Source organism: Mercenaria mercenaria, chromosome 10, assembly GCF_021730395.1.
Source record: "Mercenaria mercenaria strain notata chromosome 10, MADL_Memer_1, whole genome shotgun sequence".
Classification (NCBI taxonomy): Eukaryota; Metazoa; Mollusca; class Bivalvia; order Venerida; family Veneridae; genus Mercenaria; species Mercenaria mercenaria.
In genome coordinates this window covers 70,454,455-70,480,442 of record NC_069370.1, presented here as the reverse complement: position 1 = coordinate 70,480,442, position 25,988 = coordinate 70,454,455, and the positions used below count along the sequence as shown (strand labels likewise).

The following is a 25,988-nucleotide window of genomic DNA, read 5'->3' as shown; positions in this document are numbered from 1 at the left end:
CAAGATCCATAGGGACCTCTATTAACTGCTGAACGATTTTAGGCCACCCGGACCCACCCCCGCCTCACACCTCGACCCGGGTTCCTCCCAAACAGGAGTTTTCCGGAATGGCGGCCACCGTCCCTGGTGGGGGACAATCCTCTACAATGACCACCCGGTCCGATCCAAAACTCAATGTCTGGGGTGGAGCTGGGGGCGCACAAACTGAAAAAAGTGGAAAATTCCGAAAATGACCTAAAACCAACTTTGAGACACGCTCACGAGTAAACAAGAGTTTTCCCGGAATAGCCACTTGCTGGTCCCCCATAGACCGTCACCCTCTACAGCGGCCACCGGTCTCAACCAAATCAAGATCCCTAGGGACCTCCTATTAACTGCTGGAACGATTTTAGGCCACCGGACCCAGCCCCGCCTCACACCTCGACCCGGGTTTCTCCTAAACAAGAGTTTTCCTGGAATGGCGGCCACCCGTGTCTGGTGGGGGACAACCCTCTCTGCAATGGCCACCCGGTCCGATCCAAAACTCAAGGTCTGGGGCGGAGCTGGGGGCGCACAAACTGAAACAAGAGCTGTCAGAGGACAGCAACGCTCGACTATTCAACAGCCTTGTCGATTGAATGAATACGAAAGTCGAAAAAGGGGCATATTTTAAAAAAAGCAAAATAGGGTTATGGAACCTGCATAGTGCTTATCAGCTCATGACAGTGGACAAGTGTGTGAAGTTTCAATCCATTCCCATTAGAGGGTACTGAGATACCAGCTTACATATAAGAATTTAACCCAAAACTTCTAAGTTTAAAAAGGTGCATAATTTTGTAAAATGCAAAGTTGAGTTATTGACCCTTTGCACTGCATGTCATATCATGACAGTAAACAAGTGTGTGAAGTTTCAATCCTTTCCCATTAGTGGATACTGAGATACCAGCTTACATACAAAACCTTAACCAAAAAATTCTAAGTCGAAAAAGGGGCATAATTTTGTAAAAAAGCAAAATAGAGTTATGGAACCTGCTTTGTGCATGTCAGATCATGACAGTGAACAAGTGTGTGAAGTTTCAATCCATTCCAGTTAGTGAGTACTGAGATACCAGCTTACATACAAAACCTTAACCAAACAAGAGCTGTCTCCGTAGGATGACACATGCCCCCGATGGCACTTTGAATGAATAGTTATGGCCGATGTTAAGAGTTTAGGACCTTTGACCTATGGAGCTGGGTCTTGCGCGCGACACATCGTCTTACTGTGTCACACATTCATGCATAGTTATTTTAAAATCCATGCATGAATGACAAAGATATGGACCGGACATGCCCATCAATGCACTATCATGAAAAATGATCTTTAACGTCTAAGTGTGACCTTGACCTTTGAGCTACGGACCTGGGTCTTGCGTGTGACACGTCGTCTTACTGTGGTACACATTTATGCCAAGTTATTTGAAAATCCATCCATCGATGACAAAGATATGGACCGGACACGCCCATCAATGCACTATCCTTTAACGTCTAAGTGTGACCTTGACCTTAGAGCTACGGACCTGGGTCTTGCGCACTGCACGTTGTCTTACTGTGGTACACATTCATGCCAAGTTATTTGAAAATCCATCCATCGATGACAAAGATATGCACCGGACACGCCCATCAATGCACTATCCTTTAACGTCTAAGTGTGACCTTGACCTTTGAGCTACGGACCTGGGTCTTGCGCACTGCACGTCGTCTTACTGTGGTACACATTCATGCCAAGTTATTTGAAAATCCATCCATCGATGACAAAGATATGGACCGGACACGCCCATCAATGCACTATCCTTTAACGTCTAAGTGTGACCTTGACCTTTGAGCTACGGACCTGGGTCTTGCGCACTGCACGTCGTCTTACTGTGGTACACATTCATGCCAAGTTATTTGAAAATCCATCCATCGATGACAAAGATATGCACCGGACACGAAAATTGCGGACGGACCGACAGACAGAAAAACGGTTCAAAAACTATATGCCTCCCTTCGGGGGCATAAAAATTCTAAGTCGAAAAAGGGGCATAATTTTGTAAAAAAGCAAAACAGAGTTATGGACCTGTGCAATGTAAGTCAGTTTATCACAGTGAATAAGTGTGTGAAGTTTCAATTCATTCCCACAAGTCGTTACTGAGATACCAGCTTACATACAAAACCTTAACCAAAAATTTCTAAGTCAAAAAGGGGCATAATTTTGTAAAAAAGCAAAATAGAGTTATGGGACCTGTGCAATGTAAGTCAGTTTATCACAGTGAATAAGTGTGTGAAGTTTCAATCCATTCCCACATGTGGTTGCTGAGATACCAGCTTACATACAAAACTTAACCAAATCGGGACGCAGACGCGGACGCCGACGCATGGGCGAGTCCAACAGCTCTACTATTCTATGAATAGTCGAGCTAAAAAGTGGAAAATTCCGAAAATGACCTAAAACCAACTTTGAGACACGCTCACGAGTAAACAAGAGTTTTCCCGGAATAGCCACTATGCTGGTCCCCCATAGACCGTCACTCTTTACAGCGGCCACCCGGTCTCAACCCAAACTCAAGATCCCATAGGGACCTCCTATTAACTGCTGGAACGATTTTAGGCCACCCAGGACCCAGCCCCGCCTCACACCTCGACCCGGATTTCTCCCAAACAAGAGTTTTCACGGAATGGCGGCCACCCGTGCCTGGTGGGGGACAACCCTCTCTACAATGGCCACCCGGTCCGATCCAAAACTCAAGGTCTGGGGCGGAGCTGGGGGCGCACAAACTGAAAAAAGTGGAAAATTCCGAAAATGACCTAAAACCAACTTTGAGACCCGCTCACGAGTAAACAAGAGTTTTCCCGGAATAGCCACTATGCTGGTCCCCCATAGACCATCAAACTCTACAGCGGCTGCCCGGTCTCAACCCAAACTCAAGATCCCATAGGGACCTCCTATTAACTGCTGGAACGATTTTAGGCCACCCCGGATCCAGCCCTGCCTCACATCTTGACCCGGGTTTCTCCCAAACAAGAGTTTTCCCGGAATGGCGGCCACCCGTGCCTGGTGGGGGACAACCCTCTCTACAATGGCCACCCGGTCCGATCCAAAACTCAAGGTCTGGGGCGGAGCTGGGGGCGCACAAACTGAAAAAAGTGGAAAATTCCGAAAATGACCTAAAACCAACTTTGAGACCGGCTCACGAGTAAACAAGAGTTTTCCCGGAATAGCCACTATGATGGTCCCCCATAGACCGTCACTGTCTACAGCGGCCACCCGGTCTCAACCCAAACTCAAGATCCCATAGGGACCTCCTATTAACTGCTGGAACGATTTTAGGCCACCCAGGACCCAGCCCCGCCTCACACCTCGACCCGGATTTCTCCCAAACAAGAGTTTTCCCGGAATGGCGGGCACCCGTGCCTGGTGGGGGACAACCCTCTCTACAATGGCCACCCGGTCTGATCCAAAACTCAAGGTCTGGGGCGGAGCTGGGGGCGCACAAACTGAAAAAAGTGGAAAATTCCGAAAATGACCTAAAACCAACTTTGAGACCCGCTCACGAGTAAACAAGAGTTTTCCCGGAATAGCCACTATGCTGGTCCCCCATAGACCGTCACCCTCTACAGCGGCCACCCGGTCTCAACCCAAACTCAAGATCCCATAGGGACCTCCTATTAACTGCTGGAACGATTTTAGGCCACCCCGGACCCAGCCCCGCCTCACACCTCGACCCGGGTTTCTCCCAAACAAGAGTTTTCCCGGAATGGCGGCCACCCGTGCCTGGTGGGGGACAACCCTCTCTACAATGGCCACCCGGTCCGATCCAAAACTCAAGGTCTAGGGCGGAGCTGGGGGCGCACAAACTGAAAAAAGTGGAAAATTCCGAAAATGACCTAAAACCAACTTTGAGACCGGCTCACGAGTAAACAAGTTTTCCCGGAATAGCCACTATGCTGGTCCCCGATAAACCGTCACCCTCTACAGCGGCCACCCGGTCTCAACCCAAACTCAAGATCCCATAGGGACCTCCTATTAACTGCTGGAACGATTTTAGGCCACCCCGGACCCAGCCCCGCCTCACACCTCGACCCGGGTTTCTCCCAAACAAGAGTTTTCCCGGAATGGCAGCCACCCGTGCCTGGTGGGGGACAACCCTCTCTACAATGGCCACCCGGTCCGATCCAAAACTCAAGCTCTGGGGCGGAGCTGGGGGCGCACAAACTGTAAAAAGTGGAAAATTCCGAAAATGACCTAAAACCAACTTTGAGACCCGCTCACGAGTAAACAGTTTTCCCGGAATAGCCACTATGCTGGTCCCCGATAGACCGTCACCCTCTACAGCGGCCACCCGGTCTCAACCCAAACTCAAGATCCCATAGGGACCTCCTATTAACTGCTGGAACGATTTTAGGCCACCCCGGACCCACCCCCGCCTCACACCTCGACCCGGGTTTCTCCCAAACAAGAGTTTTCCCGGAATGGCAGCCACCCGTGCTTGGTGGGGGACAACCCTCTCTACAATGGCCACCCGGTCCGATCCAAAACTCAAGGTCTGGGGCGGAGCCTGGGGGCGCACAAATTGAAAAAAGTGGAAAATTCCGAAAATGACCTAAAACCAACTTTGAGACCGGCTCACGAGTAAACAAGAGTTTTCCCGGAATAGCCACTATGCTGGTCCCCCATAGACCGTCACCCTCTACAGCGGCCACCCGGTCTCAACCCAAACTCAAGATCCCATAGGGACCTCCTATTAACTGCTGGAACGATTTTAGGCCACCCCGGACCCAGCCCCGCCTCACACCTCGACCCGGCTTTCTCCCAAACAAGAGTTTTCCCGGAATGGCGGCCACCCGTGCCTGGTGGGGGACAACCCTCTCTACAATGGCCACCCGGTCCGATCCAAAACTCAAGGTCTGGGGCGGAGCTGGGGACCCCCAAAATTCTCAGTTTTGCCAAATCTACATGATGTGATAGATGGGGTTCTAAAACCTAGTTTAGTCCTAATTGTCTTTTCGGAGCCAGGAAATTCGATTCCACCGCAAGCAACTTTTTGTTAATATTTATTCCTATTTTCACCTCAATAATCATGAAAAATATCTCATTGAATATATATGCCTATTTAATACACGTACTCATTTTATTTAGAAAACGTGTCCGGGACACATACGAAACCATACTTGATTATACATGTAACTATCTAGAAAAACGCGGGTTTTTCTACTTTCATTTTCATAACGAGCAAATCAGGGGAATTAATTATATCAAACTTGTTAACAACTTTAACATAGGCGTATGATCAGGAGGAGAGGCGGGGGGATTGGGGGAGGGGGGAAGGGGCAGGTAGCGCACCCCCTCTCTTTGAGCTTGAAATAACGGTACGTAAAGGAAACATTTAGATGTAGTTGTACTTAATATACTTATATATGGATCTACTTGATGTGATGTATATTGTAAAGAAGGTGAAGGTTTTTATTTTACACAAAATACTTGATGTCAGCAACATTATCAAACTAGTGTAATAGCTTATTAACTGCTGTAACTGCTGGCAGTAGGAGCAGTTAACTGCTCCTACTGCTGCTACTGCTGTACTGCCAACTTCACGCCGATATTTGTATTGCGCGATTACAAAACGCGCAGATTGGTTATTTGCGCGTAACATTTACACAGCTGTGTCGCAAATGGTAATTTATTGCAACAAATGGAAGAAAAAATATTTGGATTACAACAACACTGACCAGTAAGTCATCAATATTTGCTTTAGAAATGACATTCACATGTTTTAGAGTTCGAGTTTATGGATTAAAACAATTTCTTTCTGGCGCGTTCATCAACCTGAAAAGGAAATGAATTTTCCAAGTGATGACGCACAAATATTACTTTATTTTCTGCTCTTTGATTTTTTTCCCTTTCTTGTGAAACTTATTTTTCTCATTTATGTTTTTTAAAGTTGATGTCATTATTACGTGCCAGGCCAGTCATTAAAAATGAAAATTTGAAATTTTGCAAACCGAAAGGAAGATTTTGTCATTTACAATATACATTCCACTGTCAAAAAGCCATCACAAATAAAACTACTTAAACTTATTTAAAAGATCGTACAATCATCTTTGGTCACAAACCGATTAAAATTAATTTGTATATAAATACGTTCTGACATAAATACCTTTTACGTAAAAAATCCAAAGGTTGCCATTTATTCATTTAACGATTTTTGTTTCCGTATACCGAGTCCAGGCTTTATATTCTACGTTATTCGGATAAATGACATTACGCCATTACTTCCGGTTTTCTCAAACGTACGTGTCGAGCTACCTTAAATTCTCAAGGCCACAGAACAAGAGATCTTTACCAGAAAAAAAAATATTGCAACTTAGCATTGTACAGGTAAACTGGTCTAGAAATTTTATCCAGGGTGTACTTCACTAATATCTGACATTAAATTTATTCATGATCATATTTATGCACAGAATATACATAAAGCACGTTTTCAGGCTTAAATGTATGGGTGTGCCAATGTGCATTACATAACACGTTTTCAAAACTAAGGAGTCAGTATGCATTCTTTAGATGTTAATTATCTTAGATACTGATTTTATTTATTGATTTGTGTGCAAGTGTTGTTAAAATCGAATGTAAAATGTCGTCTCTATCGTGTTCACAAGGTAAAAATTAACTAATTTTAACTGTTTCATGGGTAAATCAAGGGTCGTAACTCCGGAACCTATGATACATCATGGAATCTAAGATCTATTTTGCAAGTTGTTTTTTTTTGCAAATCAAACCATAAATAAAGTCTCTACATAACTGCAAAAGCCAAAATAGCAAATTTTGGCTATTTTAGGGACCCATGATTAGATCTGGCCAGTTTTCGAAAGGAACTGAGATATTATGCCAATACAAGCTGTGTTCAAGTTTGATTAAAACTGATTGCAAAATTTCGTCTCTATCGTGTTCAGAAGCCAAAATAGCAAATTCGGGCCATTTAAGGGGCCATAACTCTGGAACCCATGATGGGATCTGGCCAGTTTTCGAAAAGAAAAACACGAGATATTATGCCAATACAAATTGTCTGCAAGTTTGATATTAAGATTGATTGTAAAATATGGTCTCTATCGTGTTCACAAGAAATTCTGGACGGACAGACGATCACAAAAGCTCATCTTGTCACTATGTGACAGGCGAGCTAATAACAACAGCTGTCACAGGAGACAGCGCGCTCGACTATTTCGATACCGGAGAGTGAAACTGGGCACATCTGAGATAACCAATGTAGTGAAAATGCATCAAAATTAACCTTAAACTCTTAAGAACATGAGGGCCAAGATGGCCCTAGGTCGCTCACCTGAGAAACACACCATAACGGTGTAAATATGTTTGACCTAGTGATTTCATGGACACAAATATTCTGACCAATTTTCATTAAGAACGGACCAAAAATGTGGCATCTTAAGTGTAAACAAGTATTTTCTTCAATTTGACCTAGCCAAGATTACCTACATTCGAACTTGACCTAGATTTGATCAAGGCAATCATTCTGACCAAATTTCGTCAACCGCAATTGAAAAATACAGCCTCTATCACATACAAAACGTTTTTATTTGATTTATCCTGGCGACCTAGTTTTTGACCACAGACGACTCATATTCAAACTTGACCTTAATTTTATCAAGGCTATCATTCTGACCAAATTTCATGAAGATCAATTGAAAAATACAGTCTCTAATGCATACACAAGGTTTTTCTTTGATTTGACCTAGTGACCTAGTTTTTGAACATAGATGACCCATATTCTAACTTGACCTAGATTCCATCAACGCAATCATTCTGACCAAATTTCATGAAGATCAGTTGAAAAATACAGTCTCTATCGCATACACAAGGTTTTTCTTTGATTTGAACTAGTGACCTACTTTTTGATCCCAGATGACCCATATTCAAACTCAACCTAGATTTCATCAAGACAATCATTCTGACCAAATTTCATGAAAATCAATTGAACTATACAGCCTCTATCGCATACACAAGGTTTTTCTTTGATTTGACTAAATGACCTACTTTTTGACCCCAGATGACTCATATTCAAACTCAACCTAGATTTCATCAAGGCAATCATTCCGACCAAATATCATGAAGATAAATTGAAAAATATAGCCTCTACCGCATACACAAGGTTTCCCTTTGATTTGACCTAGTGACCTAGTTTTTAAACCCAGATGACCCATTTTTGAACTTGGCCTAGATTTCATCAAGGTAATCATTCTGACAAAATTTCATGAAGATCAGTTGAAAAATACAGCCTCTAATCGCATACACAATGTTTTTCTTTGATTTGACCTAGTGACCTAGTTTTTTATCCCAGATGACACATTTTCAAACTAGTCCTAGATTTCATCAAGGTAATCATTCTGACAGAATTTCATGAAGATCAATTGAACAATACAGCCTCTATCGCATACACAAGGTTTTTCTTTGATTTGACCTAGTGACCTAGTTTTTGACCCCAGATGACCCATTTTCGAACCTGGCCTAAATTTCATCAAGGTTATCATTCTGACAAATTTCATGAAGATCAGTTGAAAAATACAGCTATCGCATACACAAGCTAAATGTTGACAGACGACAGACAGACGCCTGACATGGAGCGATCACAAAAACTCACCTGAGCTAAAAAGTGAGCATAATTCAAGAAAAATGGTGCCAGAGTTATGCACCTTGTGCCATTTGATGTGGGTAAAAAGGTGGAACAACTATTTTAAGTTTGAATCAAACCCATTTAGTAATAACTGAAATACAGTGAAAGTGCATCAAAACTTTAACTTGAAATCCTAAGTAAAAAGTGGGGATAATTCATGAAATATTGCTGCAAGTTATTGCCCTTGTATTATATGATGCGAGTGATGATGTTGAACAACTATTTTAAGTGAGAATCAAATCCATTTAGTAATAACTGAGATAGAGCAAAGAGCTATAAAAATATAGTTATAGACCTAGTTTTTGTCCCCAGATGACCCAATATCAAACTCGTCAAAAATTTTATTGAGGGTAACATTCTGACCAAGTTTCATTAAGATTAGGCCAAAATTGTGACCTCTAGTGTGTGAACAAGCTTTTCCTTTGATTTGACCTGGTGACCTAGTTTTTGAACCCAGATGACCCAATATCGAACTCATCAAAGATTTTATTGAGGGTAACATTCTGACCAAGTTTCATTAAGATTGGGCCAAAATTGTGACCTCTAGAGTGTTAACAAGCTTTTCCTCTGATTTGACCTTGTGACCTAGTTTTTGACCCTAGATGAATCAATATCGAGTTCATCCAAGATTTTAAGGAGAGTAATATTCTGACCAAGTTTCAATGAGATTGGGCCAAAATTGTAACCTCTAGAGTGTTAACAAGCTTTTCCTTTGATTTGACCTGGTGACCTAGTTTTTGACCCTAGATGACCCAATATCAAACTCGTCCAAGATTTTATTGAGGGTAACATTCTGACTAAGTTTCATTAAGATTGGGCCAAAATTGTGACCTCTACGAGTGTTAACAAGCTTTTCCTTTGATTTGACCTGGTGACCTAGTTTTTGATCCTAGATGACCCAATATCGAACTCATCCAAGATTTTATTGAGGGTAACATTCTGACCAAGTTTTATTAAGACTGGGCCAAAATTGTTAACAGTGAAATTGTTGATGACGGATGACGGACGACTGACGGATACAGGGTGATCACAAAAGCTCACCTTTGAGCACTTCGTGCTCAGGTGTGCTAAAAACAAAAAGTAGGTCAGTTGGTCAAGGTCACAGTCAAAAGACCCCTAACCACTTGGTGTCATAAGGTAATTATAATTAAACAGTTTAGGAAATATGATCTGATAATTTTTGAAGTATTTATTCCTATATAACAGAATGCTACATACCAAATATCAATGGCCTAGGCCTTGAACTCTCAAAAACGAAGATTCTTAAAGTTTTTTTCCTATATAAGTCTATATAAAACTTGGGACCCCAAGGACACGGCCTCTTCCAGGGACATAATTTGAACAATTTTGGTAGAGGACCACAAGGCAATGCAACATAACAAATATCAAAAGCCTACACTTTGTGGTTTCAGACAAGATTTTTAAAGTGTTTTCCTATATAAGTCCATGTAAATTCTGTGAACCCCTGGGTGGGGCCTCTTTTCACCCCAGGGGCACAATTTGAACAATCTTCATAGACCATTAGATGATGTCACATGCCAAATATAAAGGCTCTATGCCTTGCAGTTTTGGACAAGAAGATTTAAAAAAAAACTAGAAGATGCTTTTGCAAAAAAGCGCATGTCTCCCCCAATGCAAAGTGGTATAGGCAAGAAGTCAATAGGAGTCAGGAGCGAAAGTCAGAGAGACACTGATGGTTGGCTGCAATAGGGATCATCTACTTGGCATGTCCAGTCATCCAGCTAAGTTTCAACACTCTTGGCCTAGTGGTTCTCAAGTCACTTTTCAGGCTCCTGTGACCTTGACCTTTGATCAAGTGACCCCAAAATAAATAGGGGTCATCTACTCTGCATGTCCAATCATCCTATTAAGTTTCAACATTCTAGGTCAAGTGGTTCTCAAGTTATTTTCCGGAAATGATTTCACATGACCAGGCCCCTGTGACCTTGACCTTAAATAGACTGACCCAAAAATCAATAGGGGTCATCTACTCTGCATGTTCAATTATCCTATGAAGTTTCAACATTCTGGATCAAGAGGTTCTCAAGTTATTGATCGGAAATGGTTATCAATGTTCAGGCCCCTGTGACCTTGACCTTTAACAGAGTGACCCCAAAATCGATAGGGGTCATCTACTCTGCATGAGCAATCATCCTATGAAGTTTCAACATTCTGGGTTGAGTGGTTCTCAAGTTACTGACCGGAAATTGTTTTCCATGTTCAGGCCCCTGTGACCTTGACCTTTAATATAGTGACCCCAAAATTAATTGGGGTCATTTACTCTGTATGTCCAATTATCCTATGAAGTTTTAACATTCTGGGTCAAGAGGTTCTCAAGTTATTGATCAGAAATGGTTTTCCATGTTCAGGCCCGTGACCTTGACCTTTAACAGAGTGACCCCAAAATTGATAGGGGTCATCTACTCTGCATGACCAATCATCCTATTAAGTTTCAACATTCTGGGTCAAGTTGTTCTCAAGTTACTGACCGGAAATGTTTTTCAATGTTCAGGCCCCTGTGACCTTGACCTTTAACAGAATGACCCCAAAATCGATAGAGGTCATCTACTTTGCATGTACAATCTTCCTATGAAGTTTCAACATTCTGGGTCAAGTGGTACTCAAGTTATTGATTGGAAATGGTTTTCAATGTTCAGGCCCCTGTGACCTTGACCTTTAACAGAGTGACCCCAAAAACAATAGGGGTCATCTACTCTACATGATCAATCATCCTATGAAGTTTCAACATTCTGGGTCAAGTGGTTCTCTAGTTATTGATCGGAAATGGTTTTCAATGTTCAGGCCCCTGTGACCTTGACCTTTGATGGAGTGACCCCAAAATCAATAGGGGCCATCTACTCTTCATGACCAATCATCCTATTAAGTATCAACATTCTGGGTCAAGTGGTTCTCTAGTTATTGATCGGAAATGGTTTTCAATGTTCAGGCCCCTGTGACCTTGACCTTTGACGGAGTGACCCCAAAATCTATAGGGGTCATCTACTCTTCATGACCAATCATCCTATTAAGTTTCAACATTCTGGGTCAAGTGGTTCTCTAGTTATTGATCGGAAATGGTTTTCAATGTTCAGGCCCCTGTGACCTTGACCTTTGACAGAGTGACCCCAAAAACAATAGGGGTCGTCTACTCCAGCAGCCCTACAATCCTATGAAGTTTGAAGGTTCTAGGTCAAATGGTTCTCCAGTTATTGCTTGGAAATGAAGTGTGACGTATGGACGGACAGGGCAAAAACAATATGTCTCCCCCAGAGGGGGGGAGACATAATTCTATACAAGTCTATGTAAAACTTGTCACCCCGGGGCAAGGCCTCTTTTCACCCCAGGGGCACAATTTGGCAACCAGAGTTCTGCATGGAATTCAATTCTTTGAACAGTTTTGAAATGGCGCCACCGAAGGATCATTCCTATGAAATTTGGTGTAATTCTGCCCAGTGGTTTTTTAGAAGATTTTTTAGAAAATGTTGACGGACACATGACACATATGGTGCAGTCACAAAAGCTCACCATGGGCTAAAAAGTCACACAACTTCTTTGCCTGGGTATAGCTGCACTTAATTTGATCACAGGTAAAACATGCAACTGGAACAAAGTTCATAAAATATATTATTTAGAAAAGATCAAAATGTTCAACACCACAGTTTTTTTTTTTGGTTTTTTTAACAGAAGCTTCTTTGTCCTTAAGTCATCAAAACTATTGAAAATTATAACAGTGTCAATTTTTGCCACAGTATGAAAAACTTCCAGTCGCTTTGTAGTCTAGATCAGTTATTTTTTGCCAATACTGAGATATCCGTTTCTGCTGGTAATTTTCCTGAAAAATATAAACAACCATGGTGAAAACAAGATAAGCAACAATACTTTGCTATGTTTTGATACTAAACCACTTTAGGAACAGTAAACCAATTCAACAATGTCCATTACCAAAGTAAACAATAGAATTATTGTATTTACTATGTAAATCTGTGGAAAAGTTCAAAGGTAAAAGGACATCTATCTCATCTGAGATGATAAAGAAGTAATACCAAGTACCATGTTACAGTTAAAAGTGTTATTTTACCATACCTTGCTGCAGCCTTGATATTTCAGACAGGTTTGGCTCAGTATGACAGTCTATTAGCCTTAGTCTTCCTTCTATACACATCAATATTTAGTATAGCTCTTCCTGTAAGTAGACTGTAATATCTTTATCTGCCTTGGTTTCACTTCCCTTGATATAATCATTCACTTAAGCTCTTCCTTCAAGTAGACTGTGTTATTTTTATCTGCCTTAGTCTTCCTTCCATACACATCAACAATTAGTATAGCTCTTCCTACAAGTAGACTGTGTTATTTTTATCTGCCTTAGTCTTCCTTCCATATCAACAATTAATATAGCTCTTCCTACAAGTAGACTGTGTTATTTTTATCTGCCTTAGTCTTCCTTCCATATCAACAATTAATATAGCTCTTCCTGCAAGTAGACTGTGTTATCTTTATCTGCCTCGGTTTCACTTCCTTACATATCACCATTTACTTATTAAGCTCTTCCTGCAAGTAGACTGTTATTTTTATCAGCCTCAGTCTTCCTTCTATACACATCAACAATTAGTATAGCTCTTCCTGCAAGAAGACTGTGTTATCTTTATCTGCCTCGGTTTCACTTCCTTACATATCACCATTTACTTATTAAGCTCTTCCTGCAAGTAGACTGTGTTATTTTTATCAGCCTCAGTCTTCCTTCTATACACATCAACAATTAGTATAGCTCTTCCTACAAGTAGATGCATTGTCTTATTTTTATCCACCTCAGTCTCACTTCTCTACACATGCCCATTTACACTAGCTCTTCCTGTGGGTTATAGACAGCAGCACATGCCATCTATCTGATACTGTGAAAGGTTAGAAATGGATAATAAAACTTACAGAACAACTCCATTTCGTTAGTGTTAACATTTAAAACACGGGCTGTCGGAGGACAGAAATGCTCAACTATTCAACAGCCTTGTCAGTTGAACGAATATAAAGCTGAAAAAGGGGAATAGTTTTGTAAAATTGCAAAACAGGGTTGTGGAATCTGTACAAGTGAATGAGCTGGGTTTTACGGTGAATCAACGCAAAATGGTCATATATCGCCGAGCGAACCTGTACAATGTACATCATGTATATCAGTTTATGACAATGCACAATTGTGTGAAGTTTCAATCCATTCCCATTCGTGGGTACTGAGATACCATCTTACATATAAAACCTTACCAAAAATTTTTATGTCAAACAAGAGTGGCTGACTGTCACAAAATACTTCCGTCATCAAACTTGGCCTATTTCATGGGCCATAATCCAAGAGTGCCTGGGGCAATCTGGCTGGTTATCAAACCTGGCCAAAATATTATGCCCACAAACATTGTCAGCAAGTTTGGTGAAGACTGGATGAAAACTGTTCAACTTAAGAGCGTCGACAAAGCTGTTTTCACAAATTTCAAGAAATTAAAGGGCCATAATCCAAGAGTGCTAAGGGCGATTTGGCTGGTTATTGATCTTGGCCGAGATATTATGCCAACAAACATTGTCAGCAAGTTTGGTGAAGATCGGATGAAAACTGTTTGACTTAGAAGGCAGACAAGGCTAAATTCGCAGACATCAAGTAATTCAAGGGCCATAACACAAGAATGCCTGGGGCAATTTGGCTGATTGTTGAACCTGGTTGAGATATTATGCCCACAAACATTATCTGCAAGTTTATGGAAGATGGGATGAAAACTGTTTGATTTAGAGAGCGGACAAGGCTAAATTAAGTTTTTCATGTAATTCAAGGGCCATCAACTGGAGTGGCCTTGGGCAATTTGACTGGTTAACGAACTTGGCCATGTTATTATGGCCCATTTAACAAAAAAAACATTGTCACCAAGGCTTGGTGTTGATCAGATGAAAACTGTCGGGACTTAGAGAGTGAGAAAATAATTTTGAACGCCACCGCACACCCGCCCGCCTGCTGCCTGCCCGCCTCGTGTGTTCACATAATACGCCCCGCTCTTTCAAATACGGGTGTATAAAAAGGGGCATAATTTTGTAAAAAAGCAAAATAGAGTTCTGGAACCTGTGCCAATGCCGGAAACATGAGTGAGTCCTACAGCTCTACCTATTCTTTGAATAGTCAAGCTAAAATAAGGCAAAGTTTTATCAAATTTACAAATCAGATGAATATCATAGCTTTTCTGTCTTCTGAAAATTATGTTGTATTGAAGGTTTACTTGCTATTAGAAATCAACTTAATTTCACATAGATCAGAAAATTATGAAAGCTTTGTTTCTCTATATAAAATATTATTCTCAATTTATATATTAGAACAAAAACATATTATCAACCATGTACCACTGTGAAGATTTTGGTAACAATCTGATAAACTTTTTAGTACAAGACAATTTGCAAAATTTGCACACAAAGTTAGCGAACATTGGCTTGTGTGAATCTACATTATGCCAAGCAAAGTTTCTGTTTCCTGAATCGCAGTAAAATGTTTGCACAACAATATACATTTGTATATCGTCATTTACCTACCGAGACATCCGTATCCAATAACATTCCACACAAGGACAAGCCTGTCACTGTTACTGCAATAGTTCTTAACTTTGCACACCTTTGTATCAAATATCCTGAATTACATATTTTTTGTATTTGTGAAAATAACAACTAAGTCCATGAAGCAAATTAAAATGCTCAAGAATATTACATACTCTAAAATTATAATAATTTATATGCGAGTTTGATGTATATTACACTAGAGTGTTGGTGTTAGGTTCAGTGTGTTTTTAACAGTTATATCTGGCCACCAACAGTTCTTGCATTCTTCACTAACACGTTCCTCTGCATTATGAAACTACTCCATTGAGATCAGAGGTCAGAAATAAACTTAGACACACTGTTATTAGTCAATCATTTACAAGAATTCATTGACCCGCCCAAAAGATTGCCAATCTATAGCCGTGTGATTGGAAGTTTGTAGTTACCTTGCAAAAAATGAATCAGTTGTAAAATGCAGTTTTGTCAAACAAGAGGGCCATGAGGCTCTGTATCGCTCACCTGGACCTATGACCTAAAGATCATAAGATAGTGTCATTAGATATGGTCATAAATGTGGCCTCTGAAGTGTTAAAACTTACTTTTCTTTTGTTTTGACCTGGAGACTAGATTTTGCCCCATTGACCCAGATTTCTGAATTTGACCTAAAGATCATCAAGAATAATTTCTGATAAGTTTCATGGAACTACAAGTCTTAATGTCGGCCTCTAGAGTGTTAACAGCTTTTCCTTTTGATTTGACTGGTGACCTAGTTTTTTGACCCCACATGACCAGGATTCGAACTTGACTAAAGATCATCAAAGATAAACTTCTGACTAAGTTCATGGAAGATACAGTAATAAATGTGGCCTCTAAGGGTTGTTAACAGATTTTCCTTGATTGAACCTGGTGACCTTAGTTTTTGACCCTACAGACCCAGATCAAATGGCTTTTGAGTTCATCATGAAGTAATCATTCTGACCAAAGTTTCATGTAGATATATTATAAATGTGGCCTCTACTGTGTTAACAAGTTTTTCCTTGATTTGACCTGGTGACCTAGTTTTTGAACCCAGATGACCTAATATTGAACTCAATTCCAAGATTTTTATTTGGTAAATTCTGGACCATCGTTTCTTTTAATTGAGGCCAAAATTGTGACTCTAGGTGTTAACAAGTTTTTCCTTAGATTTGGACCTGGTGACCTAGTTTTTAACCCATGATAAACCAATATCGAAACTGTCCAAGATTTTATTGCGGGTAACTTCTGTTCAAGTTTCATTAAGATTGGGCCAAATTGTGACCTTAGAGTGTAACAAGCTTTTCCTTTGATTTGGCCCGGTGACCTAGTTTTTGACCCCAGATGACCCAATATCGAACTCCCAAGGATTTTATTGAGAGTAACATGCTGCCAAGTTATATTAAGTTAGGCCAAAATTGTGACGCTAGAGTGGTAACAGTCAAACTGTTTTGACGACGAAGGAAGGCACGGAATGACGTACGGGGACACAGGGCGATCACAAAAGCTCACCTTAAGAACTTGTGCTCAGGTAGTGCGCTAAAAAGTCATTTCAGTTTGATATTTGGTGGTCCTACACATTGATTCTTTGTTGTTTATGTGCTGGTCCTGTAAAATCACAGAGTCCATTCAATATCTGTGTGATAAGAATTCTGTTAAGCCCACGACAGGTTTTGCACTTTCCATTACCTTTCATGTGCAGACTATAATGGACTATGTCTGTATTACTTTTGCTGATTGCATTCTATGCTTTTAACATCTTTTAATTCCTTTTGAAAGTGTTTTCTAAAACTGATTTAAGAACTATGAATAATCTACTGACATAAAACACCATTTCACTAAGACTTACTAAAATAATTGATATTTACCTTTCCTACAGTAAGCCTTAAGTTGAGAGATTTTGCAAACAACTGCTGTAAAACACAAAACTTTCACTACATATATAACATTTAAGTATCCACTTTATAAATGGATGACCTTAAGGCTTGAAAAAAACTACAGAAAAATGACCCAACTTACACTCAGTACACTTAAAAATGGCTCAGATATTGGCTTGTGATACTTTTGCATGTACAAACAATTTAATGTTTTTTGGGTATTATAGAAAGGTTTCTTTGATTCACAGGTATGTGTGTTGATTCACAATATAATTATGTATCTGTTTGTTTATTGTAACCCTGTTATTTAATGTAATTTCAGGACAACCTGCATTGTGCATTTCAAATGTACCCTATATATGTACTAGAAAGCAGCTTCAAGATGACCTCAACAAATACCACTAGCGTTATGTGTTATAATACCACAACTTTTTCTTGTACTACTAGTGACGTAGCTATATATTTATGCAATCATTTTGCAAATTTCCGAGCCCCGAGACGTAAAGATCTGGTTAAAAAAAAATCTGACTTGCCCAAGGACCAATTCTGTTGACTTTTATTCTTTCATTTTTTGACACACCGTTGTGAAAGTCATAAACAGAAAAATAAATACTAAATAATCAGAGTACATTTTATTTGAACTTCATACACTGAAGCATGCTATGTTTTGGACAAAGCACCAATCCACAAAGCTGGCAATCGGATGAAATCTGGGCTATAGCTTAACTGTGATGTGAATGTTGGGGACTACAATAAAAACTGAAGCTCAGGTGGGCTAAATATTCAAAGCAGCTCATCCCAAGTTTGACTGGCTCTTACTTCCTTCTTTATCAGCAGAATGCCAAAGAGCAAACCTTTTATTTCAGCAAGAGTGAGCAAAATCCACTCCACAAGAAACATGAGACAAAACGGTACTGGGTATTTGGCTTTTAATTTCAAGAGTGTTGCTGAGTGTTTCATTCAAAGGGCAATCTTTATGTACATGGATATAAGGTGTAATCATAACAAAACAAACAAGGCAGTAATTTTACAACATATTTTCTTATGCTACATAAAATATTTTCCATACAGTAATTACAGAAACATATTCAAAACAAATTTGTTTTAACCTAAAATAATTCTACATCAATGTAGATATTAAAGCTGAAATCATATTTTTCTACAATTTGTTTTAACTGTTGATTCTGAAGAAAAAAAACACATTAAAATCTCCAGCACACACACAGAGAAAAATTGTTAATCCAGACAATTTTTGTATAGACCAGTCTGACAGATTTGAACCTCAACACATTTTCACTACGAATCATATGGAAAATTACATTTTTGCAAATAGAAAAAGAAACTTTTATAGTAATTACATTAAATTTTCCAGTCTGATTTACAATAATGAATAATTTATTTTATATATTCAAATACTATGCTCTCATAACTGCTTGAAGTCATAACTTCAGTTTCAACAAAATGTAGAATAATCTTAATCTATATTGGTAGAAGTAAATATGTAACCATGTCCTATGTCCTGAACTGATTAAACTACCATATCAACTGATACAAAATACTACCTAAAGATTCAATACTCTTTTAGCACTGCCTTAAAATACTTCAAACTAATGTGCAATTAAAATGTACAATTAAATGTTATAACAACATAACATATCTGGAATTAGCGACTGCTTTTAGTAAAAGCAACAAGAGTGCAAGAATGTCACAATATACGCCCGTCACAGCAAATTTCTTTACTCTAGCACCTGTATTTGCAAATGGAATTTTAATTTTGTGGCTGTTTAGTAATAACTAAGTGTTTTGTTTTCTAAGTCCACAAAAAAACTCCTTACCAGGTAGAGATACCTTAAAATACACCTAAAGTTGGAAAGTAACATCTATGTTGTACCACAGAAAAGTGGTCTTGGTTTTTCCCTACAGTCAATTATAAAAAAGTTACAATATAAGTTATTTATAGTAACAACTAAGGGAAGTTAATCTTAAAAGAAAAAAAAATTGTAAGTCCTCACAAAAATCTTTACCAGGTAGAGACTGGTCAAAATACACCTCAAAATTGGATGTAGCATGCATGTTGTACTACAGAAAAGTGGTCTCGATTTTTCCCTACGACTAGTAATGAAAAAGTTACAATATAAGCTATTTATAGTAACAACAAAGGGAAGTAATTCTAAAGAAGAGAACTGCACATGACACTTCGTCTCATGATGGTGTATAATTGTGTCAAGTTACATCAAAATCCCTCCATGCATGAAGAAGAAATGCTTCGGACAAAGTCATTCTTGTATCTGACCTTTGGCCTCTAAGTGTGACCTTGACCTTAGACCTAGGGACCTGGTTCTTGCGCATGACACTACGTCTCGTGGTGGTATACATTTGTGCCAAGTTATATCAAAATTCCTCTATGCATGAAGAAGAAATGCTCCGGACAAGGTTTTCATTCTTGTATCCTTTGACCTCTAAGTGTGACCTTGACCTTAGACCTAGAGACCTGGTTCTTGCGCATGACACTCCGCCTCATGGTGGTGAACATTTGTGCCAAGTTATATCAAAATCCCTCTATGCATGAAGAAGAAATGCTCCGGACAAAGTTTTCATTCTTGTATCCTTTGACCTCTAAGTGTGACCTTGACCTTTGACCTAGGGACCTGGTTCTTGCGCATGACACTCCTTCTCATGATGATGAACAATTGTGCCAACTTTCATCAAATCCCTCTATGCATGAAGAAGATATGCTCCGGACAAAGTCATTCTTGAATTTGACCTTTGACCTCTAAGTGTGACCTTGACCTTAGACCTAGGGACCTGGTTCTTGCGCATGACACTCCGTCTCATGATGGTGAACAACTGTGCCAAGTTTCATCAAAATCCCTTCATGCATGTAGAAGATATGCTCCGGACAAGGTCTGTGGACGCCGCCCGACCACCCGCCCGCCCGCCCGCCCGCCAGGGGCATTCCCATAATACGTCCCATTTTTCAAACGGGCGCATAAAAACCTTGCTGTACCCCTTCATTTAAATGGAAAAGTGAACTGTTCTGCAATACCCCACTATAGCACAAAGACTGAAGAAAAGGTTGAAACTACAATGTTTGTGACACAAGTTTTGTTGTTTTTTTTAAATAGAAAGATAAATGACCAAAATTATAAAAGTAATTGTATGCACCCATAACTAATCAACAATAACTGAAGAACATCTGTTTGTAAAAACATATCCTAAGGTCACTGTGACCTTGAACTTTGATCCCCAAACAATACAGGTCATCTACTGAACACAAGCAATCACTGGAAGAAGTTTGACCACTTTAAGTTTATTTTTGGATAACGTCTAAAGCAACCACTACACTACTTTAAGTTGCACTAGAATTGGTACATTGGTTACCACACTCTCCAAAATCACCTTAATGGTGTCATTACTCTATTACAATTTGTTCAACAGGAAAGTGCTGATAATATGTAAGAGTGACCTTAGTGCTACATCTTCCTACAAAATTTAGTTCAAATCCTGCTCCTCCCTACAAACTTTTTGTGAAAGTCCAACAGCCAGACAAGACAAAATGAATTTATCTGCCAACATAATTCTGAGTTGCTGTGATAATAACAGAAATATAACTATACAGTATTTTGTATTCCTTGTTGTCTACTGACCATTCAGAATAAAATACTAGGATCAAAAACCTAAAAACCACCTCTTTTTTTTCTTTTTTCGACTAACAAAGATACCCTCAAAAAACATTTTCTGTGCTCTGACCAAGAATTAAATTGGTCGGTCCGTAGGTATTTGTTTCCTTCAGTACAGACCTGATTGAGGGAAGTGAATTTAGGTTCTGGTTGAAGAAGACTGAAGTTGAACCATTACTGCAATTAACTGATAATATTATCAATAACAAGAGCTGTTCGTAAGACAGCGAGCTCGACTTTTCTCAGTCCTTGACTCTGAATTAGAGCTTTGCCATAAAAAAAATTCTAAGTTAAAAAGGGACATAATTCTGTCAAAATTCAAATCAGAGTTATGGGAATTGTGTCTCCTGGTGTAGACTTTGATAGTAAATAACTATTTTGAGTTTCAAGTCAAAAGCTTTAATAGTAACAGAGATATTTGACTTTTAACAAAAAATTCTAAGTTAAAAGGGGCATAACTCTGTCAAAATTCAAATCAGAGTTATGGATATTGTTTCTCCTGGTGTAGACTTTGATGGTAAATAAGTATTTTAAGTTTCAAGTCAAAAGCTTTGATAGTAACAGAGATATTTGACTTTATCATAAACTTTAACCAATTTATTTATTTTGTTGGGTTTAACATCGCACCGACACAATTTTAGGTCATATGGCGACTTTCCAGCTTTAATGGTGGAGGAAGACCCCAGGTGCCCCTCTGTGCACTATTTCATCACAAGCAGGCACCTGGGTAGAACCACGGACCTTCCGTAAGCCGTAAGCCAGCTGGATGGCTTCCTCAAAACTTTAACCAAAAATTCTATAACCAAAAATTCTAAGTTAAAAAAGGGCAAAATTCTGTCAAAATTCAAACCAGAGTTATGGGAATTGTGTCTCCTGATGCAGACTTTGATTGTAAATAACTATTTTGAGTTTCAAGTCAAAAACTTTAATAGTAACAGAGATATTTAACTTTATCAATTTTTTTTTAAAAATTCTAAGTTAAAAAGGGGCATAATTTTGTCAAAATTCAAAACAGAGTTATGGGGATTGTTTTGTCTGGTGTAGACTTTGATGGTAAATAAGTATTTTAAGTTTCAAGTCAATAGCTTTGATAGTAACAGAGATATTTGACTTTATCAAAAACTTTAACCAAAAATTCTAAGTTAAAAAGGGGCACAATTCTGTCAAAATTCAAATCAAGAGTTATGGGGATTGTTTTTCCTGGTGTAGACTTTGATAGTAAATAAGTATTTTAAGTTTCAAGTCAATAGCTTTGACAGTAACAGAGATATTAGACTTTATCAAAAACTTTAACCAACGGCGATGCCGACGCCGACACCGACGCTGGGGCGAGTGCAATAGCTCTACTTTTTCTTCAAAAAGTCGAGCTAAAAATGGAATAGGATATTTGACCTTTGTACTCAAACTCACTTTCAGAGATGAACAATCATTCACAGAGTTAGGAGGAGCAATTTTGGTGTGATGGTCAGTACACTGCAAACATATTTTTTGAAGGATTTCTGTAATTGCAACTTTGATGTTTTTCAAAACATTGCCAAGGCAAATAAAAAACAAAGATTATAAAATAAATATCCTCAAACAGCTTTAGCTTTATTTCATTTCTAGAATCGTAGATAAGTATAAAACTTAAACTAACAACTGCTTGCCTTTTGACTCTAAATACAAACTGAAATACAAATGATTCTATAACCAGATACATCTTCTGGTGTACTGAAACAAGATTCTATGTAAAATGATGAAAATGAAAAAATACATGTACATACAATAGAAACATTATAGTTAAAACAAACAAGAGGGCTATGATGGCCCTAGATGGCTCGCCTGAGTTATGCTGCTTGCCTGAACAGTTCTGGTTGATGGTTATGCAAGGAAATTATTCTGAAACAGTGCCAGTGTTTTCCGACAAAAATATCTCAAATATTTCTACTAAATAAATACAGGCAAGTGATGTGTATGCGTGTGCTGTTGGGGTTGGGAAGGAATGATGTAATATGACAATATCAAACAAGAAGATTTTTAAAGTTTCCACTATATACATATAGGGAAAGCCACACACCCTGGTGACCATGTTTTTTGATGAAACAAAATAATTTGTATAATCTTCGTCTACCAAGAAACATTTGTGTAAAATTATTTTGAAATTGGGTCAGCTGTTTCTGACAAGATTTTTAAATTTTCCAATATATACATTATAACATACAAGGAAAGAGTAACCACGCCACTTGGCAGCCACGTTTTTTGACGAATCAAAGTAATTTGAACCATCTTGGTAGAGGGTCATTAAAGGATCATTTGCCTGCAGTTTCATATAAGATTTTTAAAGTGACCATGCCTTTTGGTGGCCATGTTTTTTGACAGATCAAAATAATTTGAAAATCTTGGTTAAGGGTCACACAAGGTCCTTGTGTGAAATTATTTCAAAATCAAGTCAGCGGTTTAGGAGAGGATGCCGTTTTGATACATGTGCAACAAAGCAGATCCTTTGAATAATTTTGGAAGAAGACCGCTCAAGGAACATCCAGGCCAAGTTTCATCAACTTCCAAAAAATGGTTTCAGAGGAGATATTGTTTGAAGAAAAGTGTGGACGGACAAACGATGAATGACAAGTGACAAGTAAATAGCTCACCTCGAGCACATTGTGCTCATGTGAGCTAATTAAGATCTACATATGGACTAAGAGATGTAAAAACTGGACCACCCACATAAGGTTAACAGTTCTTCGCTTGTACTAATAAACTTTGATAATGTGGCAGTTGACCTCAATACAATCGACACTGTTTATTTTCCAATACAGGTAAATCCAATAATTGCTTTACAATAGATCTGTGACGGATTATCTTTGAACACCCCTGGACTTATTGGACTCAACTGCCACATTATCAAAGCTTATTAGTATGCCTACTTCAATCATACAATAATAATTACAAATATTTCTTGTGAAAAACACAATATTACCATGATTTGTAATAAAGTACTTGTTATTCTTGTTACTTACCTTTTAAGTCACTTATTTTATCTACTGCTCATCTACTTTTTAAAAATTGCACTCAGACTGATTTTTAGTTCTTCAACAGTCCAATTCAAAATCTAAGTACTAGCTCCTATGTATTTAACAATAGCTCTTTTAACAAATAATGCCTTATGCAAAAATGGAAAAAGAGGCATACATCTGTGTTTGAGCATCAATTCACTATCTAGTAATACAACTTTACCACATCTCAACCTTAAAAGATGTTCCAATAAAATTTAAAATCCTTATATATAAAATAGTATGTCATTTATAAGAATGTAAGAATGCACTATTTACAAGAATACATGCAACTCCTATTTTCTAGATAAACATACAATATCATAGTAAACCAAAAACTTTTGCAGTTAGAGCTACTTTTCTAAAACTTTCACATACATACATACATTATAGTAAAATTTATCAACATTCTAAGTAAATCATATTCACATTACATTTTGTATAAACTTTGTAACTGCTATAAACTAAGCTAAACACTACCATTAATACAGTTACCAGTGAGAGTAAATGATTGTATTTTTCCACTATGTACAACCACTATTCCATACACTACCATCCTGATTGCAGGTAGAGTCCCTTCAAATTTCATCAAGTTACAAATATCATCCTGTGTTTACGAGTTCATATGTACACCTACTATACACTATGTCCTCACAGTAGTTGGTCACACACATGTATATACATTAAACACTATGTCCAACCAAATGTTCTAGCTACCACTGTTAGTCAACATATACCACTGGCTGCCTACATAAAATAAAGTTTATGTTTGATGATACTACAACAAAATATTCATATGAATGGTAAAATTTCATATACATTTTTACAAGTCCCCGATATCAATATTTTTTTTTATTTAGCATAACCACAAACTTACAAGAGCTATTCATAAAATAAAAGACATAATGCTCCCATGCTAGCCTGTCAAAGGTAAATGGGTTAATACTTTTCAGTCCCAAAGTCAACATGACCATGACCTTCTTACCCAAATATAAAAGAACAATCTACTGGCCTTATTGAAATTCAGTCATGTTATAAAGTTTGAAATTTTCTTCAGCCATTAAATGGAAACCATTATTAGTCACTTGACCTTGACCTTTCACCTACAGACGGCCAAAACAATTGTGGTCATCTAAGAATCATAGGCAAACATTCTATGAATGCAGTTTTGAGTGTTATTGATGCAAAATCATTTTCAGTCTAAACGTCACTGTGACATTGACTTTACACCTACTGAAACCCAAAATAATAGGGCAAATCCACTGCCCAAAGGCAACCATTCTTTGAAGTTTGACCGCTGTAGACCTAAGCATTCTCAAGTTACTGACTGGAAACACAATGGACCAACAAGACCAACCTACCAGCCATCATGAGCAAAATCATATTCCAACACTTCTTCAAAGGGTGGCATTAGTTATTATTGCTGTTTTGACAATCACAATTTCTATGAACCACTTAATCTCCCTAATCTAGATGTCCTATTATTATTAGACACTGCTGTCATATATCTAAGACAAGAGCACCGCCTTGCGGGTGCTGACGCTCATCTGATTTTTTTTGTATAATAGAAATATTGTCCTACCCATGATTTTCTAAGTCTAAAAATGGCCATCATTCTTGCAAAAAGCAGGATAGTTATGTTTCTTGATGTACAGTGTCCACTTAAGATGGTGAAAAACTGTTGCAAGTTTTAAAGCAATAGCTTTGATAGTTTATGAGAAAAGTATACTTAAACATAATACTCAACCAAGAAAATGATTTTCTAAGTCCAAAAGGGGCAATAATTATTGCAAAAAGCAGGATGGAGTTATGTTGCTTGCTGTACAGGGTCAGCTTATGATGGTGAACAAGTGTTGCAAGTTTCAAAGCAATAGCTTTGATAGTTTAAGATAAAAAGTTGACCTAAACATAAAACTTAACCAAGAAATCTGATATTTTCTAAGTCCAAAAGGGGCCATAAATCTTGCAAAAAGCATGATGGAGTTATGTTTCTTGCTGTACAGGGTCAGCTTATGATGGTGAACAAGTGTTGCAAGTTTTAAAGCAATAGCTTTGATAGTTTAGGATAAAAGCTGACCTAAACATAAAACTTAACCAAGAAAACTGATTTTCTAAGTCCAAAAGGGGCAATAATTCTTGCAAAAA

General features: G+C 38.6%; 1 protein-coding gene across 2 annotated transcripts in view; it reads right to left on the bottom strand.

The window, feature by feature from the left end:
* Positions 1-25,988, bottom strand: part of LOC123561328 (heterogeneous nuclear ribonucleoprotein A2 homolog 1-like) — a 192,476-nt gene that overhangs the window by 131,754 nt on the left and 34,734 nt on the right. Inside the window, exon 10 of one of the 2 annotated variants that reach the window (XM_045353624.2) lies at positions 18,157-24,590. The exons of the other annotated variant lie outside the window; for it this stretch is intronic. The gene's annotated coding sequence lies outside the window, so the exon portion shown is untranslated. Of the gene's footprint in view, positions 1-18,156; positions 24,591-25,988 lie in introns of those variants that run through there. 2 annotated transcript variants of the gene reach the window in all.